The following is a 20975-nucleotide window of genomic DNA, read 5'->3' as shown; positions in this document are numbered from 1 at the left end:
TGCGCTGAATCGCATAAGCGGTATTCCTTTAAAAGTTCAGCAGGCGATTTCTTCGCTTGGCAACACTGAAAATCGCAATGTCCGTGGCCACTGTGCCAGCGCATGCTCTTTGCGCCCGCATCTCGCAGAAAAAAAAAAAAAAAAAACACCAGCGTCCATCGTCTGCTGCGTTTCAACCAGATTATCGGTAATGGCGTCAACAAATATATTATTAATCGTACTCACATTATGTGGTGGCGCTGTACCTGCCCTTGAACACTTCACATCAGCGGAGGACGAAACCGCGGCTGCGAACGGTGCGCTTAAGTCCAACGCCGAAGTTGGCTGCCGCTGCCGCCGCTGCGGATGTCGACACAAGTGCACCCGCACCGTATACCCACGACTTTTTCTAGCAAGTGCCCTTTCATACGTGGTTGAGTACAAAAACCGAATAATTTCTTTAGAGAAATGTTTGACGCGTACGCCGATTTAGCGCTGGCTTTGTCGTGCGCTAAATGTTTCACACTCAGCAAAACAACTCACCTCTGACATTAGAGCGCGGCGGCTGGCAATCAGCTGATCTGCGGCGGCGACTTCATACGCGTCTGGCGATAGGTAGATCGTATTGTGCTGCACTCAAGAGTACTTGGTGTCGAGGTATTACTTTGCGTTCAGTAGGTAACAGTTTGGAAATGATGCAGTTCCTGCTGTCAAACAGACCACTGCGCTAACGTTGCAACCTTTGTGCCACGACCGACTCGCACTTGCTCGTAGGTGTACGCAGAGGCCAGGGTTGAACTGCAGTGTAGGTAAGGTCACACTCATGAGCGGAACCATGACTTTTCGCGTAACCAACGCTATCGCGGTACAACTGACTACCGAACCATTCGCACACGCCTCGCACGAAAAGACAAGGTCACGTCGCGGCCCGCGGCCTGCCTGGCCGCCATGAAGGCATGGAGGAGAAGAGGGGTGCCTCCTCTGCGGGCCGTGCGCACAACGTCGCCTTAGCAACAGACGCTTGGTCACGGATATGGCGGCGCGCACACATGGTTGCCTCCATGCATTCCACGCCAATGAATACCTCATATAACACCCCGCAGTCCAGTCAATACAGACCTGTCTTCCGTGAGTAGGGCATTTATCTGGCTCTTGATTTAATGAATGTATGGATGAGTGAGTGAGGTCGTTGCAGTTTTTGAGTCGATTCGAAAGAATGTGTCAGAACAGGTACCTTGGATGGGATGCGAGATTAGAGGTCATACGTGACAAAGTCGAGTGCATGAAGGATGACTAGCAGTTCTGCTTCAAGCGATGATGCGTGTGGTAAGGATAAATGGTGGGCTCCAAGTACAGAAGTACCGTCCGGAGAGGTCCACGCAGTGCCATCGTGATAGGCGTGAGACTAGCATACGCATAAACGTCAATTTCGCCGGGTTGTTTAACTGTGCGAAGGATGTTGATGCGTTTTTCCTCTGATATGCCCAGCGACAGGAGGGATTGCGTGCGATGCCGTAGTTTAGTAATGAGAGGTTTTTGCCCGGGGGTGGGGGGGGATAGGGGTAGGGAAGTTTTGGAGTGGATGGCGTTGCCGTTCATCCCAAGCGGTGAGTAACCCATCTTGGTGTGTAAGGGATTTCTTGGAATTGATTTACCCACGGGGATGCATTGGCCAACGCTTCATCATAACCAGGAATTTACTATGCTGAGTCTGACGCACAAAAACACACACACACGTCAAAGAGAACGAGCACGATACATCTGGAACTGCTTGACGACTCAAACGGGACAGTGAGGCTTGCTTGGGCACCTAGAACACATCTGCATCAGGAAGTGTCATGATTTTTTAAAAACAAACAACTCGCTCGATTGCGCTGCAATTTCAGATGAAGCTAGGTCGCATTTTATGATCCACCTTGGTTTACATCAATATCTGAGACCACGCTTACCGGTTTAGAAACCGGAAAAAACAAGTATTTCTGCATGTATGTGATCCCCGATTGCAATTGGTGTTCGAAAAGACACTGTGAATTAACTACATTCTATATGGGATGATTCTTGCGCCGGAAGATAGCTATAGCTGGTGTTCTAGTGCACGTAAGAGTTTATGAAGTTTGTATTTAATACGTTATAAAAACAAGGGAAAAGAATACTATACCACGTTTGTTCGTAAAGATGCCTGAGGTATCGTATAGCTCTTAACGAACTGTATACGCCTCGAGCTTTGCGATCGCCGCGCTGCCTGCCGCCGCTTCTCCGCGGCGTTGGCGGGATGTGCGCTGCGTGGCTGATAGGGGCTCATGCAGTTTTTTGGTTCTGTTTCGCTTCTTTACGCCTTCCCGCGCCCTAAAAAAACTTGTTATGGTGACGTCTATAAGTAAAGAGTACGCTCAGGTCACTTAAAAAGCAGCTGCGTCTTCGTGGAGTGCGCGATCGCCTGCAAGAGCTACCCGGGGACGCGGTTCTGCGCGCTTCGTCGCCGCTTTTCCGGACGTCGGCGACGGTACCTGATACTGGCACAGTGAGAGGTTGGCTTCGTTTTGCGGCGTAGACAACGAATGCGGCTTCGTTTCGAATATATACGTCGCAGAAAAAAAAAAAATGTTTTGGGGGTGTGATTACCCAATCTCGGACAACAATTTATGTCTGTTATAAGAATATAAACCATGTGAAAATGTTAACTATAGTCCATGGCTGTGCGTCGTTAAATATGGGTCCACACACGCCTTATAGCAAGAACCAAGTGAAGTTAACGAAACCACGGAAAAATAAATGCTGTGCAGGTCCGGAAGAAACAGAATAATTCTAAAAGAAATGAACAAAAAAAAATTCAGTGCAGCTTCTGACATGCTAAAGACGTTCGTCGAAACTCCAGGTAGGGCTCACCAGACCAACTATACGCGAAATGCACCGTTTTTTCGGAAGACATAGTCAGGGGTAGGAGAGGAGGACGCTGTGTACAAATCCGGAGCGAAATAAAGCAATGAACGTTTTAGTAATCACACACACAATCTCTCGTTCACTTTCCTTTTATTTTTCAACTTCAACGAACAGCTGATTACTCGGTGAACGCATTTTTTGGAAGTATACAGGATAGACAGTTCACAAGCGATGAAAGGTGTCGTTGGAAGAGTGTGGTATGTGATAAGGCTCTCTGATTTCAGTTTCTGCTTTATTCTGCAGTCTCTCTGTGCCATATGATTATTTCGAAGAGGCGTTTAGTCGCGGGCGCCGATTATATTCTAAGCCAGTCTGCGCGCTGCTCGCATAGGGTATATGTAGCAGATGAACGTTTGCGCACGCTCACCTCACAAGACGACTCTTTGTCGTGCGCTGATCCCCGAGTATAATTCTGCATTATCCATCGTACTTTCATTGAATATTCCCGAAATTAACACACACTGGCTTGTAAATGGTGGTGATCAAATATCTGAGGTATGATATTGGCAAACGTAACTGGCGTACTGTCAGGTATGAGTGCTCCGCTGACTATGCAAGCGCACAAAACCGATTTACATCGTAGTGTATAGCCGTAGCATGAACATCTGAGGAAACGGTGGTTACGGAGCCATTGCTAATAAATTTCAGGGCAGTGTAACTACAATCAGCTCCATGCATAAACCGGTTCCGCGACGCTGGCCTGTGACCCGCACCTGGCGGTTATACAGACCAAATATACCACACTAAGATCGTGTCAGAAACATTTACACCCTCGTAAACACACCCCATTTGCGAACAGAGTGACTGCTCCACATAAACATGGGTTTCCAACGCCCGCAAATCGTAAATCTCAGTCGTGAACGTGCCGCAAAAGCAACGGCGACAGTGGGGAGCGGGACGGAGACTCCCGCGGCTGCTTTCGAAACGGGCCGCTAGGGGGATTTCAGTGGCGCCCCTACAGGCCGCGCTCGAAGCGTATACAGTCTAACCTCGTTATAACTAACACTGATATAGCAAATTATCGGCTATAGCGAGCTAAATGCAGTAGACTAGCGATAATTCAAACACGAAGGGACCCCGGGATTTTGTTTGAATTATCAGAAGCTCTCATTAATATGACTCGGGGCAATGTACCAACTTGTTTTGTAATGAAATATTTACATATTTAACAATACAGCATTCGCACACAGTCCCGAAGTGATATTCACACTTTGAAAACAACAACGAATGGATGACTGCTTTGTCTTTGAATGAGAGTTGAAAAGAAAGTTTGCGGTGCCATCAAGAGCAGTCAGTCCATTGCTTTGATACGTGTATGCAGGTAATCGGCTTTATTTGTGACTGTTAGGGATACAAGGATGGGAATGTGCAGCTTGAAGCGGCAAATGTAGCCGATATTTTCCGGCACGGACAAGCAACAAGTATAAATTAACCGAATTTACGTGACGGGTTTACGTGACGGGTTTATAATGCGTTGAAAACATAGCGGGCAAACTAAAATTTTTGAATTTGTTTTAATTAACCGAAAGTTTGATTTATCCTAGTTTGAATTATCGCGGGTATACTTTTAGCTTTATTTCAGTGACACGTACTCTTTTTATAACGAAACCGACACCGCGAGAGCCGCGCACGATATCGGCTATAACGAAGAAATATACGGTTTGCGCGAGGCTAGAAACTCGGAAGCCAGCGTAAAAAAGGAAAACGAAGGAAATCAGACGATAACAGTTTGTAAATAAACTACAGTCGAAAAGGACCTACAGTCGAAAAAGGAAACTACAGTCGAGAAAAGAAAAAGACACTGTGGAAAACTTAATCCTGCAGTGCTGTGAAAAGCCGCCAGACGAAGATCACATCCTTATTCAAATAAATAAGAACGCAGGCCTGTTTTGTAAAACGAACTTTGTTCTGTTGTAATTTCACGTTGTCATGTTTTGCTCCATTTAGTTTGAAATCCTACAAGGAGACAGATAAGGATTACCTTGTTTATAGCGTGTTCGAAGCCTAGGATAATGCGTTGTAGTATTTAGGATTTTTGTGCGAGTCAGATTGCAGATTTGTTAGAGCCGCTTCTTACCTCTACTGTTACAACGAATGTCGGATATAACGAACAAATTTACTGCCCCGATGCTACTGCTTTATAACGAGGTTCGACCGTAGTAATGAACTCTATATTAAACTATATATATCAAACTATATATCGTAAACGGATGTGCAAACTAAATGCCATACTACACAACCCTGCTTTGGTCAAACGGGTATAAAACTTTCTCTCCGATGGCGCGCAATTTGTACCAATTAACGGTTCTCAATCCAACAGATCTTGTGTAACCTCCGGTGTTTGCCAGGGCTCAGTCCTTGGACCACTACTGTTTTTACTCTACATTAATCACGTGCCTAATAACATCACTTCCAAAATCCGTTTTTACGCGGAAGATTGCGTACTGTACGGCAGCATAGCCTCTCTGCAGTGTCATTATAAACTTACCGAGTCGTTTTATAGGTTTTGTGTCTGGTGTAAAACATGGCAGAGGACCGTAAATTCCCGCAAAACAGTGTCTATGTCTTTTACTCACAAACGTTCGCCGTCAAATACCATGTACTCATCCACTGATATAAACCTTCAAAGAATTTCAGAATATAAGTACCTCGGTATTATTCAGCTTCAGTTTCAGTTTCAGTTTCACAAGTAACATATCCTGGTCGACCCACATGTTCAAATACACTTAAGAAATTGGGTTACTTAAGGCGCACACTCAGCGAAGCACCGAGAGACACGAAAAACTAATGTATATATCGACACTTGATTACGCATGCACCGTGTGGAACCCTTACCGACAAGGGGATATTAACAAAATTGAAGCCGTTGAAAGAAAAGCCATCCGATTTATTTATTGCCGGTATGACCATACGTTTTAACCATCGACGGCCCTCGTATCTCTAACCCTGACCGCCTTATCCTCCCATCGCGAAATGGAAGGCTTGAACTTTTTTCATCACATCATTCACTGTTCGTGCCGCCTGTCTTCTAATAAATATGTGACATACGCCAGCCCCACACAGACCAGAAGCAATCATCCTCTTAACGTTTCCCCGTATCATCCCCGCACGGACACGTTTAAACATAGCTTCTTTCCGCGAACAATTGAGCAGGGAAATTCGCTGCCTGGCCACGTGCGCTCGACTCGGGTGCATTTCTTACCAAAATTCAAGCATTGTAAACCATCCAAATGTACAACGTTTTTTTTGTTTATTTTCTTTGTACAATTATACTTTTGTGTGTGTACTTGTATTTAGATACGCATAATAGGTAATTTTATTGTGATTCTTTACTTTGGCATTGTATTTGTGTACTGCCTTCTGCGTTGCATGCTCCATTGTCATGTTGTATCATTACCTTGCTTCGTTTCTTTTTCTTTTTTTACCAACTATCTTCACTTGTTCAATGTATGTAGTTCTATTTGTACCATGTATCCCACTTCTGCTATAGCCCCAAGAGGGGCTGATACTGCTATTGAAGCCGCTCTTGCGGCTACTCCAGGTTCAGGAAAGTGGCTGTGAAACGAATAATGTAGGGCGATTTTCTAATACAAACTACAGCAGGCTTTCCCGCCGGGGTGAACCAGTAACCTACCAAGCTTTTTATTACGCAAAGAAGCCCATACATGCGTTGTATCGCGCTCTCCCAGAGGGAGGTGTCTGTCCGCAGTTCCTGGGTGCTTGCTGGCGAGATGGGCCCTCTCCACCAGCATACGCTGGACGGCTGTAGCCTTGGCCCTATATATATAGGGTCGAGCTAGACAGCAGCTTCACCCTCCCAGTGCTGTTCAGTTGAGTTCAGTTTTATTTCCTTATTTCTTTATTTTCTTTCTCATTTCCTTTCTTATTTCTTATTTCCTTATTTATTTATTACCCTGCAGGGAAGTATGACATAGGGGGTGGGTCAAAAATACATCAGATGCGAACAGCGTGAAAGGTAGGCATTGAGTTCTGAAAATTTCGCCGGACAAGATAAACATGCGACATCTTGGAGGAGGCCATTCCAGTCACGAGCTGTTCGAGGAAAGAAAGAAGCGGCAAAAGTAGAACACAGGGACGGGCGATCTGTAAAGAGTGAGAGCTGCGATGAGATGTGCGTTCGGGGGGGAACAATGTAAGGCGGGTGACAGAGCGAACCATGGTAAAATTTATGAAACAGGCTGAGACTGGCAATGCGGCGACGCAGAAAAAGGGTAGGAAGACCGGATTTTAATTTTAAAGGTCAACTGCAACGAAATTTTCGGCACCTTAAATGCACTGCTTTCCAGAAGTATTACTTTTAGAGGTGCTAAGGGCAGAATCTGGAGGCCCAAATACGCGTCGCTCCATTGCAAAGGAAGATCGAAAATAGCTATTTTTTTCAAACCGAAACTGGGACCATATTCTCGGCGGCACAAATTCACAGTGAACTGTGAATTTGCCGGAAGGCTTTTCTGATTGGCTTTCAATTTTGGCCACGTGCTTCCGGTTGATAAAGTGGTTGTGTGTGCTGTCGTCATTTTGACGTTTCATGACGTTTACGAGCACCAGTTCTAAAGTTTGCCTTATTTCTTACTGAAAGCGCATAATTCTTGGCCGGCAATGAAAAACTAGACTAAATGCACTGGACATGACAACGTAAGCCTGTCTTTGCTATTAAACAGCAATACTGCTTGTAATACACGCCCTCTCTTTGATTGGCTGGGAAGGCGTGACGTAATTTAGACAGTTGGCGGGAACGAACACGTCACAGATTGGCAACTTCGGCCTGCGTAAAAGTGACGTGTTGTTACGTAACAGCTTCAAAATAGCGGCTGCTGTCTCCGTGAAATAGGGCAAAAAATTTCACCGACCTTCGGTGCCATGAAATGCCCGTCAATTTGCAGCAGGCACAGTTTCGCATGACGCGCGGTTTAGAGCATGTTTTCTACCGAAAGAAATAATAGTTTTGACTGTTTCCAAGTCCGCGATCACAGAGCATACAAATAACGCGCCGTATTTTGTTCTTATGTTTGGCAATAAAATAGAAATTATTTGTTTGGCGTAACAGCAACACAAGAGGGCAGTACAAGCCTCTCCACGACAAAGAGAACCCAATGTGTGGCATTTGTCCACACTCCTCCTAGTAAGCTGCTGGGTCACACTCAAGAGAAAAAACTGTGGTTGATTCTCCTGTCATAGGAAACGGTAAAACACGAAAGTGAAATGTGCAGCGAAATCTGCAACTGAGCATGATTTGCGGGTCGGCGGCTGTCTTGTGGGTGTGCTTGGCGAGCGACGTCCTGCTGTCGGGTCGCTTCGGCAAAGGTGTACTGGCGTCATTTCCGTGACAGATATGTCGTCAGTGAAATATTGGTGTATCCCGGAATAAAACACTGTTCTGTTAAAATATAAAACCCGAAAACGAACAACCCGAAGTATAACGTACTGATGATGATGATGATGATGATGGTTCCTATTGGTTTCCCCTTTGAAGCGGGGTGATGACATGTCATCTTACCAAAAAGGACTAATATAACCATGTTTTACACTCTTGGTTTAATACTAGCGCTGCTTATGGCAGGCACTAAAGCTTATTAGGCCCGAAATACTTTCTTTTCCCTGTTACAGGTGGTAACTGTCCTAGGCAATATTCCCCTCTCTGCTTTTCGTCCACCAGCATTCTAATATTCTTTTCGTCCTCTCGACAGCCTTGAAGTTAACTTCCTCTCTGATACCCTTAAATCCTAGGGCTTCTGAAAGCCCAATATTCCCTTCATGTAGGTTTGGATGGATACCCTCACATTCTAACACTATGTGCCGCATAGTTTCTGTTTCTTTTCCGCAGACCACACATACCCCATCATTTTGTGAATACTTCCCCACAAAACTCTTAGTTCACAGGCAACCTGCTCTAGCCTCAAAAAACAAAGCACTGCCCTGGGAATTACCGTAGAAATTTTCCTTTCTAATGTTCATCTTCTCAGCCCTGTACATCTCTAACGACGTTTTAGCTTCCATTTTTTCCCTCCATTTATTCGTTTCAATCTGCCTTGCCTCTTTTTTGGTTACCTTGGCTGTTTTGGATTCCCCACTGTTCTGTATTTCATCGTTAGCCTTCTAGTCTTCCTTAACTACTGCGTGTCCACGCTTTTCAAGTATAGGTACCTAAAAACCTTAGCTGCCCACCTTCGTTGATCCATTGCCCTCAACCTCATCTCAAAGCATATTTTACTCTGAGCTTCTCTAACTTCAAACGACGCCCAGCCCATATCTCCCTGAACTGCTTCGTTAGTTGTTTTTCCATGCGCGCCTAAGGCCAAACGTCCTACCGTTCTCTGGTTTACTTCAAGGCCTGATAGAACGTCTGATTTTAAGCAGAGTACAGCATTCGCAAACGTGACACCCGGAACCATTACTCCTTTCCACATTCCTCTTACTACTTCATATTTGTTATACCCCCACAGAGCTCTATGCTTCATTATAGCTGTGTTTCGCTTTCCCTTAACCATAAGTTGCTCCTCGTGAGTACTTAAGTAGTTATCCCCTTCGTTTATCCACACTCCCAAATATTTATATTCCTTCACTCTAGGTAATTCGCCTTGCTGGATAGACACTACGTCGGTGGTAGCGTCATTGAAAACCATTATTCCTGATTTTTCTGCACTGAAATTTAACCCGAGGTCAGTGGCTTCCTGTCCGCAAATATTTATTAGCCGCTGCATATCGGTTTGGTTATCAGCTAAAAGAACAATGTCGTCTGCGTATAACATTCCCGGAATATGTTGTTGTACCACTTCGCCTTGCAGCATATGGGTTAGGCTAACCTCTACTTGACTTTCTTCCAGTTTCTTTTCTAACCCTGTTATGTAAAGCATAAACAGTATTGGGCTCAAAGGGCATCTCTGTTTCAGTTTCCGATGGATGTTGACCTGCTGGACGCATTTCTGTCCTTCCCAAGTAAGGTGCACTCTATTGTCTTTATAGATTGCTATAAGGAACTGTACTAACTCGTTATCTAATCCCTGGAGTTTCAGCATTCTCCACAGCCGTTCCCTGTTCACGTTGTCATATGCCCCTTTAATGTCCAAGAACGTAATCCATAGTGGTCTATTCTGTGCTTTCGCAATTCAATGCATTGCTTTATCACGAACAGATTGTCATCCAGTCGCCTGTATTGTCTAAATCCATTCTGCAGTTCCCCAAGTATTTCATTTTCCTCCATCCATGCTGGAATTTCTGATTTTATCGCCTGCGTTACGAATCTATACACCACTGACGTTACTGTGAGTGGTCTGTATGAATCAATACTGGCTTTGTCTCCTCTGCCTTTATATATTAAATTCATCCTACTTTCTAACCAGTCCTCTGGTATTTGTTTGGTTTCTATCACCTTATCTATTGCCCTCATAAACGATTCCTTACTTTTAGGTCCAAGTAGGTTTATCAGTTGCATTGGTATTCCGTCCGGGCCCACTGCTGTCTGGGGGGAAACCTTTTGCTCTGCTTTTTTCCAATCAAGGTTGCTCAAACTTATTTCCCTTTCCGCAGTCTTTTGTGGCGCTGATGTTATCGGTGCAGGTTTCCCTAACACTATTGTCCTAAACTTCTCACTAATCACTCGATGAATATGCGCCAACGCGTGCTCTCCTTCTAAATGTTCCCCCTCCTCATCAATCAGGAATTTTTGATGGTTATCGTTTTTTGAGCTTAGTGATTTTACATGGTTCCAAAACTTCTTGGATGCGCTTTTGTCCTTCTTCCGTATTTCTGCCATCCATTGTTCGCTTTTATGCTTGATCTTTGCTTGCACCACTTTCTGCACTTCTAGTTTTTTCCCATGGTAGACATCCCACTTTTCCTTCACTACCTCCGGTTCCATACCAGTTCTTTTTGCTTCTCTGTGTTCTCTCGACGCCTTTCTTCGCTGGTCAATAGCCTCTTTTATTTCCTTATTCCACCAGCTTCTCGGCTTTCTCTTCCCTTTCCATCGGTTTCGTTCCTTTTCTTCATTCATCTTACCCTTTATGAACGCAATCATTTCGTCGTAATCCCAATTTTTGCCTGGATATTTATTGATTTCATCTTCCAATCTATCAGCGATGATCTTTAACTGCTCATTATTCAAATTATTTCCTCCTATTGTACCTATTTCTGCATTTGTCCGGGTTGCGCCTCCAAAGTGCAAGCTAAACCGCTTGTGGTCGCTTGCTAAGCTGTCTGTTCCATTTTCATCTATCCTCATTTCCCGCAGCCTTCCGTATACTGTCTCGGATACTAAACTGTAGTCTATGCTGGACTGTCTGTTACCGCTTTCCCACGTTATTTGTCCGTCACACTTGCTTTCCGTGTTTACTATTACAAGCCGGTTTTCCTGGCATAGATCTATCACTAGAGAACCGTTGTGGTCTGTGTATCCATCCAAATTTTCTATATGGGCATTCATATCTCCAACTATGATTATTTCGCCCGAATCTTTGAACTCGTTTATATCTCTTCTCAAACAGTTTACCATTTCCTCATTTTCCTCCCTAGCACTACTTCCGGTCCACAGATACACGACTCCTAACCATGTATTTTTCCCCTCTATGGTGCCTCTAACCCATAGATGCTCTTTACAACTTTCATGCACTCTCTGCCAGTCGGTCCCTTGTTTAATGAGCATGCCAAAACCTCCCCCTTTCTTCATTCCTGTGGTCCTGTTGCAACCTTCCCAGACATAATTGTCTATGATAGGTGGGGCTTCTAGGTCCCGGAGGTGAGTCTCGGCTAAAGCGTACACGTCTATTCCTTCCCGTTCAAGTTGCTTTTGAATTTCCACCCACTTATCTGGCTTTCTGCCTCCCTGCATATTTATGTAGCTGATTAAATATTTATTGCATTTGTTTTTCCCTTTCCGCTTACGGGGTCTGTTTTTGTCTTTTCCGGAATTGTTTGCTCCGTTGTTTCCACTTAAATGGCTTCTGTCAACGCTCTCAGTTACGTCCGTAGGTTCTCCGTTTAGCTCTAGGCCTGGCTGCCTCCCAGCGTTGAGTGTGCATGTGTCTCTTGCTTCCCCTTTGTCTCCTAGTTTGCCTTCCTTAGCTGCGCGGGGCCCCCTAAAAAAGCTACCGCTCTCCCACCTAAGCGCCACCCCACCTTGTTTCCTAGCCTGGGGCTGAAGTGAATTCCGTCCCACTGAAAAGCTTGCCTATGTCCGATGCTGCCCACTACCCTGTTCACGTCTATCACTTCAAGCCCAAGTTCCCTGCCGCACCTCACGATCTCGCTGTTAGCAGCGAGTACTACCCGTTCGGTGTGCACGCCCTGCTTCATCACCTCCGGCACGGTGCAGACTGCAATGCGCACATTTGGGGCCGTCGCCCGCAGGTCCTTTACCCCCTTCGCTATCTCCTGGCCAAGTTTTCCCTCTTCTCCCTTTAGAACATCGTTAAGCCCCGCGGCAATCACCACAAGGTTTCTAGCTTTACTAGACAAGGCCAGCTGCCCCTTCGCTGCAGTCATCACCGTCTGCATCGTTTGACCTGGGAAACACCCCACCTTCACGCGCTTATCCCGATTACCCTTTCCACTATGGCAGCGCTGCTCCTCTTCATGTTAGAGTCACCCGCAATGATTACCACCCGCCGCGGTGGCTCAGTGGCTAAGGCGTTGCGCTGCTGAGCACGAGGTCGCGGGTTCGATTCCCGGCCGCGGCGGCCGCTTTTCTGATGGAGGCGAAAAGCAAAAACGCCCGTGTGTTCGAGATTTCGGCGCACGTTAAAGATCCCCAGGTGGTCAAAATTAATCCGGAGTCCTCCACTACGGCGCGCCTCATCGCCTGCGTTGCGTCGGCGCGTTAAACCCCACAATCAATCAATCAAATCAAGCAATGATTACCACGCTATCATCTGCCACGTGCCGCTCTTTACTGGTACCCGGGTTATCGACTGGTTTTGCTGTCCTATTTCGCAGCAATAAGACTCTTTAGTACTAAAGGTCGCTTCCCCGCAATAAGACCCTGTGTGCAGGGGTGAACCCTTTACAGGCCGCTTGCTTCGTTGTAATGGCGTCACTTCCGTGACGGATTGACGTATAAGTGAAATCTTCGTGGATCCCGGTATAAAGCACTTCCGTGTTAAAATAAAGATATCTGACTGTCTGAAGTCGAGATTGACGAATGAGTGAATCGGCGACATCGGTACGCTCCCTTTAAGCGTCATACAACCGATGGTCACGTCATCTTACTCCGTGGTCACGGCTGTCTTTTTCGGTGATCACGCCATAAACTTGTAACATAGCAGCAGACGATTGCGTGGCGGCGGTGGCGGCCGGGAAGGTGATAATGCAACAAAGCTTGCATTGAAGCAGAGAGCTCAACTATGTTGCTAAAAGCGATTGAAAGAAAGAAGTAGATATGGTCAACGCCGCCTGTATAAACATTGCCTAACGCGTGAGCGAAAAATGGCCAAACAGCCACTCTCCTGCTGCTCTCTCCTACCCTTTCCCGCTCCGTAGCCTTCCTGCGGGCTTTCATGTCCGCCAGCCAGCGCCGCTTTTCGGAAACTATGCAAAATAGTTAGCAGTTTGTCTAGCGTTACCCAGGCGGCGCTCCTACGCCTTCTTGTTTCTTACCATGCCTGTTTATCTTGGCTTCTCGCTGATAAAACCGCCTTTGCCACGGCGGACGCAACATCACTTGAGCTGCCGTAGGCTGTTGCCGGCTTTGCGCGCTTATCTACTTGGATCACGGGCCCTGAAATTTTCTGAGTTCGGCGCCCCGCTCTGTCCCCCCTCGCATTTCGGCGTCGTTTTGTCCACGCTATTCGCACTCCGCATCGGTACGCAGTTTCAAATTGAGAACTGTAGTGTAGAAGCGCTCAAACAGCGTGGCTGGACTCTCAACTGCTGATCCTTTTGTTTTCTTCATCTCCTGAAATTTACAAGCACGCGATATTTTTTGGAACGTAATGGTAGAAGTGAACGCTTGAACAAAAAATGTGCACGCATTTTTCTATTCAGTAAATGCTCCAGAGAGAGATAATGGCTGTACCATCCGAAAATGTCGTTTTTCTGCTTGTTATTTGTCTACCCGACAATTATTATGTCCTTACACTATTTCAATTCGTACTCCGTCAGTCACATTTCAAAAAATGCAGAAGGTATGATGCAAATGACACAGCGAACGAGATCCGCAGTGCTCCCCACAACTAGCGCCCCGTCTCGGCTAAGACGTGGGCGAAACCGCTATTGAAACCCAACAAGCAAGCTGACAGACACACGTCGTAGAAGTGGGTGCAGCGTTCGTGACTCGCAAACAGTGACGTAAGACGGAGCGTCTAGAGTTCCTCTATATAGAGGAACTCTAGGAGCGTCCGCCGGGGCGCGCGACATAGCGGATGAGTGCCTGAACTAACCGTCCCTATCGTTCCCATTGGAAAGCGACCGACGCGTCAGGCAATGTTTATACAGGCGGCGTTGATACGGTAAAAAAAGATTGTGTGATGTTCTTTACCTTAACATCCGCATTTCGCTCGCTTTTAGAGCAATGTTACTTGATCGCTAAGCTTGTGGTGTTGACGCCAATTTTGACCAGCAGAAATGTGTTGACCAGCAGAAAAAACCATGAATCACTCTCGAAAAGAGTTCCAGTTTACGTGGTGGTATGTCATGCTCGTTATTAATTTCTTGCCGTTAATTTGCAGTAGAATGTGGTAATGATCCCTTCCCCAGATACTGTCCAATGTGCTTTATCTCTTCACTGCTTTGGGGACGGTGATGGTCAAGTCCGGTGTTGTATCGGCCTTGAAATGGCAGAGGCCAATACGGGTGGGGACTCTGTGTTCATTGCGGAGTCGCAAGGGCCGAATTCGAGGGTTTGCTCTAAGAGCCGGCCGGGGCGCTTCGAGGAGGAACTTGTCCCAGAGGGTATTTGGGACATTGAAATCACCCCTATAATAAAAACTAAGACAGAGGAGATATGCGGTATCCAATCATACAGAGTGGAAGGGATGGCGCCCGAAGTCGGTTTGTAATACACCGACGCAATCAACATAGGTTTACCTCCTGGAGGTGTAATACGTGCAATGATGACCTCTGGTTTCATTGCAAGCGCCAGCCCAGCGGTGTTGTACTGCTTGGCTGGAATTATGCACTAATATCGCCGCCTGTCCCGGGTTTTTTTTTTTTTTATTGTGGGATCGATTATAATGAGGTATAGCTGGATCCATAAATCTGGTGTCGTTGGGTATCTTGCAGGACCCTCGTGTTTTTTGGAGTAGGAGGGCGACAGGACGCAGAGTTGACATCTGGGATTTTAGGAGTGGTCCGGACTGTTGAAAGCTACGGCAGTTCCACTGTAAGATGCACCTGTTTGGGAGGAGTACGGGAGAGATCTTGGATGCCTAATAGTATGTTTCTTCTTCTTCCTTTTCGATTCACTCGGAGAGAGTATTTGGGGACAGGTGCTTGAATGTTTTGACCCACTAGCTCCATGAACTTGCGAAGTTCTTCTTTATCGAGGTAACCTAGCCTTGGAGGGCGACGATCTCACTTGAAGCTCTTTGCCACTCCTTGTTATTTTTGTTATTTTCGAACTTGAGACGGGCGTTCCGCTGTGTGAGCCGCTGTGTTCCGCTGTGGGCGTTCCGCTGTGTTCAGTAATGTAAGTTGGGCTAGGCTCTCCTGTCTTCAGCACTGCATCATAGGCGGGCTTGCGACGAATCGTGCGCGAGCGGCTAGACTTGTAGGGGCGGACCTATTCGGTACAGGAGAGACCGGCTGACGACGCGTTGCGACGTTCCGAAGGGTTGAGAGCTCTTTCCGCATATGGTTGCCATCTCAGCACGTAGCTCGTATAGGGTGCGGCAAAGTTGGGCATTTTCTATCGCCAACGGGTGATTGTCGGGCAGAAGGCCAATTGGAGACGACAACTTCGGAGGGATTCCTTCTACTGCAGTAGAAGCCCAGGTGACGCCCTGCGGTGTAGAACGTGGGCCAGACGACAAAGCCGAGTCAGGGAGTTCATTCTTAGTCGAAATCGACCTGGTGCTGCGCTCGTCCTTGGGCATGCGATTCGGGCAGGCCTTGCTAACGGCAAGGTCACCTGTCTCTTTACATGCGATGCAATACATGGTACGATCGCTTTCAGCGGTCTCCGCACGGGAGCGACCACACTCTTTACACAACCTCGGAGATGGGCAGAACTTGGCCACATGACCCAGACTGTGGCAGTTGAAGCACACCAATCTTTTTAATCTTTCTGGTCGGTACTCAGCTACTCGGACTAATTCCATGTAGTACTTGACTGTTTCAGGAAGGGTGGGGGAATCAAATGATAGAATGGCTTGATCTGTCTTCCCGATTTTCTGGACTTTCAAGACATCTGCTATATCTGCTTGTGTCCTTACTTCAATATATTTTAATTATTTCTGTGTTCACTTACCCAGTAAATTATTTGTGTATAACTATTCTGTCTATTGCGTGTCACATCATTGTTATTACGTTATTTGTGCTTGTATAAATGTAACGTATTTTTAGTGCTCCGTGTTGTATGTTCCACGTCATTGTGTTTTTTTATTATTTTCTTTAGTGTACCAGCCCTAAGACATCACCGTCGTTCCTGGGCACTGAAAATAAATTGATTGATTGATTGATTGATTGATTGATTGAATGTTCAGTTACAGTGCGGGCACTATAGGGATGGCGACCACAAGAAATGAAGCACTCGTAGTCTGACTATTCTGGAGATTAGCAAAGGGTTACATATCCACAATGTTGTAACGGGTGGTGATGACATGATATTGGGCAAGGCTTTACATGCAGTAGTATATGCGGCTTTAGCGGGATATCCCGTGATAGCACATGTAAAACAATTTCTTTTATTGTGAAAGCAATAGTAAATTCGGCAGGCCGAAAACCCGGCGTTCCTGGCACACATGTGGCGCACAGAATGACCAACAGATAGCACGCAAAATGGCCGACGAGGTCAAATAATGCTCGGATTGACGCCAAATTTTTCAGGGGAGCTCCATTAAATAAGAATAAAGTAATTTGGCAAAAAAGAAGAGTGGGTGGAATTGGGTCTGGGTGGCATTCGAAAGCGGAGCCTCCAGAATGAGAGACGAGCACCATGTATCCTACATCACAGCTCGATGACCCGAGATGGAAAAGGTGCACCCGGCCTTCTACTTAGGAACGTGTGTTAGGGACACGTACCAAAGCCTGGGTGAGCAATTTGAGCGTGCTAATTGATACAGGTCAGTGGAAAATAGGCAAGTACCAAAGTACGTCGCCGCTAAACGTCCTGTTTACTTGGCGATGTGAATGCGGGCATGTGCCGAGCCATAGAAACCTTGAGAAGAAGAAAAAGACACACAGAGGGAAGGATGATGACAGCAATGAGAGGATACGGTCGGAAATCTAACAGTAATGCTTTCGCAGTTGCTAAACATATACAGAGTGCCATGGCGTCCTCGTCATTTTTTAAGTATATACAGGGCGGGCGTCCAACCATCACCCCCTGAATTCACTCTTACTCACTCGTACATGCCATGCCGTCGCTGCTGACGCCGGGCAGGCGCATCTGCGTGACGTCACATTTCGCCTTTTGTCTACGCATGTCAATTGCTCTGAAACAAGCATCTTAAACATCACAGAGAGGGATCGATGCTTGTCTTACGAAGTTATCCTCTTCCGTCTTACATGAAACGCTTCTTTGATTTCTCTTGCAATCTGATTTTCTAGAGAACAGTCGTGCCATCTTAAAACGGCAGGCTACAACGGCATGCATGCGCTGCACTGCTCTGCAAGGCGAACATACGAGGTTCCCGTACGTCTGCGCATTAACTGGGCTGCAGTATTACTCGCGGTTTCGAAATACGTCCACTGCAGCTCCCCTGCAGTGCTGTGCGGAGAAGATCGCGGGTTTGGGTCAACACCCGGGCATTCACGGGGGAAGGGAATCTAATTGTAATGCCTAAAATGACCACAAAAACAATGGAAGCAATTTTTACTTGCTCACACAACATCGCTGATGCATATATCCTCAGGGAACGAGATTTTGGAGCGCAGTAATTGAAACGAAGATACGGCGAACGCCATTCTTCCGAGTTTTTGGATCGGGTTTGGCCTCAGAAAGCTGGCATTACTAAAAAGAATTAGGCAACGGAGTGAGTTGTTGGGGCGAATTATTGCGTTACGTCATGCCTTGTACTGCACTAACGGGTCGTACATCCTAGTAAATACACAGCAATATAACAATCACACATATTTATTCTTGAAGAAGTCGTAGCAGGGAGCGCCCGACGAGCGTCGAACTTCCACTGTCAGTGTAGGCTGGCCACGTTCGACGCATCTGCAGCAGCTTGAGCAGCCAGCTTGCCCAAGTCGTCGACACCATCAGGCGGCGCGGAAGCCGACTTCCGGTAGAAATGGGTGGGCGGTGCCAGTGCGCGGGCACCACTCGTACCAGAAGAAGCACGTGGGGGCCTGCATCCTGAGCACGGTGATGGGATGCCGAGAGCAGCACATGCCCATTCCGACCCCAGCCAGGGGCCCAATGTGACGGTACCGAAGAGCTAGAGTCGACGACCGGAGACGTCAGCGAAAACTGATGCATCCTCCTGCAGAAGGTGTTAAAGACGGGGGGGGGGGGGGGGGGGGGGTGTCAAATGAAACCTTCGACTATACTAAGCACAACGATGATGCCCGTCTTGGGAACGGCACGCAACCACGAGGGGGATCGAGCTTCCAGGGCAAAAATAGTCATTGCACAGTCAATATCAGTTCTCTTTATCGCATCATTCCACAATGCCACTGTACCTAAAGATTAACTCAACAATACAAGAAAGAAAACTGTACACAACATGGCTCAAATTGCCCAATACCAGGCTATACTGCGGTCCCCCATAGTTGAGTATGATTGAAAAAAAAAAACTAACGTACCTGACAGAGGAGGGACACACACAGCGTTTTGTGCGTTCGTAATTTCTCACGTCCGGGTTTTTTTTTCTTGAAGGAGGGGGGGGGGGGGCAATCGTATTCAGGTAATAGATTGCCAACATGCCCACAATGCTACCATGCTCGAATCCTCATGTTCCAAATTGCAGATAAAAATTGTGTCGAAAAAATACAAGAAATAATAAGCATACCAAATACCCCAATATTTAGGCACACATAAATGCCTCATCCACCTCTTCTCCCCATCCGATGCACGTTTAAGCGTGTGTACAAAAGAATAACCATACACACAATCATATATTAAGAGATTGCGCGAATCATATCAGACAGAACTTCTGAATAATTGTGTAGAGCATAGCAAATCACAGCTACCTGACGTTTACAAAGCAAAAATCACCGCATTTCAACAGCAAAGGCATTCGGCAGCATAACAACCGCGTCACGGAAGGCTCCGGTCAATGGCGACGGGACGCGACAGTGACGGTTCTCACAGACTTAAGGCGGAACGCCTGTCACGGGGCCATGGCACATCGGCTCAATAAACCAATCAAATTGGAAAAGGGAAAACTAGCTACAACTGCCCACCTCTTTCTATTACATCCCCGACCCCTAGCAGAGAAGCATGTAGGCGATTGCAAACGCCTGGAAAACTCTGCCTTTTCAAGAAAGAGCCTTCTCTCTCTCTCTCTCTCTCTCTCTCTCTCTCTCTCTCTCTCTCTCTCTCTCTCTCTCTCTCTCTCAGATCCAACGTAAAAGATAAATCCAAATTATACCGTGGTAACTCAGAAGCAACAGACTGTGTTGCGCTACCTAGTGTGATGGGTTCGATTCCCAACCTTCGCTCACGCGTTTGAACAGCCGAGCTGTTTTAATTCCGCCGTGAAGGGTTACCAGAAAACTCAGCCAAGCCGAGCGCATGTGACCGTGCGCCTCGTGAGGAACACCCGGCGTCGTCCAGACTTGCGCGTGGTCTTGCGTCACGTGACGAGCTCGCAAAAATATCAAGAAAAAAATTCCCCCCCATTTCCCCGAGGGGGAGAATGTGAAAGTGCGAATGCACTGTTGTCGGCCCGCTTGCGGCGCTTGCGCTCGGCCCCCGCAGCCCACCGCCTCGCCGCCTTCTCTTCCATCTCTTCCATCGGGTTTGTAGTATCACGTGTACACCACGCAGTTATCAAGCCGCTATAACGCCGCTGAGTCGCCAACGCACGCCGCTGACGACGTAGTTTGAATGCGTTAAAGATATAAGGCGCGTCACTAACACTGGTATCAGCGTCGCGTCCGTGGCTTGGTCGGTAGAGCGTCGCGCTGCGGCCGCAAAGTCCTCGGATCGAAACCTGGCGCCGGATGCTGTTTCTTTTTTAAATATAGAGGAGCACTGCGGACGCCGCCGCCGCCGCCGGCGGTGGATGGTTTGGGGTCGCTTATAAAGTGCATACTTAAAAATGCCGAGCGCACGTAAGCGCGCGCCTCGTAGGAGCGCCCGGCGTCGGCCGGGGACTCTAAAAAAGGGCCGTCGTTTTGAAACGACGCGGTAGCGCCATGCAAATGCATGTGTTCTTGGGTTGGGGCCATCGCTTTGATGGGCGGGAAAAGGCAGAAAAGCGCAGAAGTAGTGCCAGGAATAGCCCATGCAAGAAGCGCGCAAAGCGTCGGGGGTCAGTGTGAGGTGCAACAGCCGGGTCTCCGACGAAGGGAGAGGAGCCGCAAGCTTTGCTGTTACTCTTGCACCACTTAGTGCAAGATGCGCCAAATTGTTCCTAATAAAGAAGAAAAACAAATTCCCGTGTGTCAAGATAACCACGCACGTTAAAGATCTCTGACGGTGATGTAAATTAACCTATAGTCCTCCGCTATGTAGCGCCTTATATCCGGATGAAGCTTCAGAATTCACAATCTCATTTGAATTCAAATAAGGGAAACAAAAAGCCCATTTCAGACAGCGTTACAATTGAACCGGAAAAATGTAGGGAACAAAAGGAAGCGCTTACAAGTGCGAAGAAGAAATATGTCGGTGATGCGCTGGGCGTCGGCATGGCCTGGAGATCCCCGACGAAGGGCCCTCGGTGCCTCGCTGCCCAATGGGCGAGGACACCGTGTCCGGTTGCCTGCATGGCATG

This window comes from Haemaphysalis longicornis, unplaced genomic scaffold (assembly GCF_048455015.1).
Source record: "Haemaphysalis longicornis isolate Haplotype H1 unplaced genomic scaffold, Haemaphysalis longicornis Haplotype H1 scaffold_1, whole genome shotgun sequence".
Lineage (NCBI taxonomy): Eukaryota > Metazoa > Arthropoda > Arachnida > Ixodida > Ixodidae > Haemaphysalis > Haemaphysalis longicornis.
The sequence above is the reverse complement of the archived record's forward strand: the minus strand, read 5'-3'. Positions refer to the sequence as shown.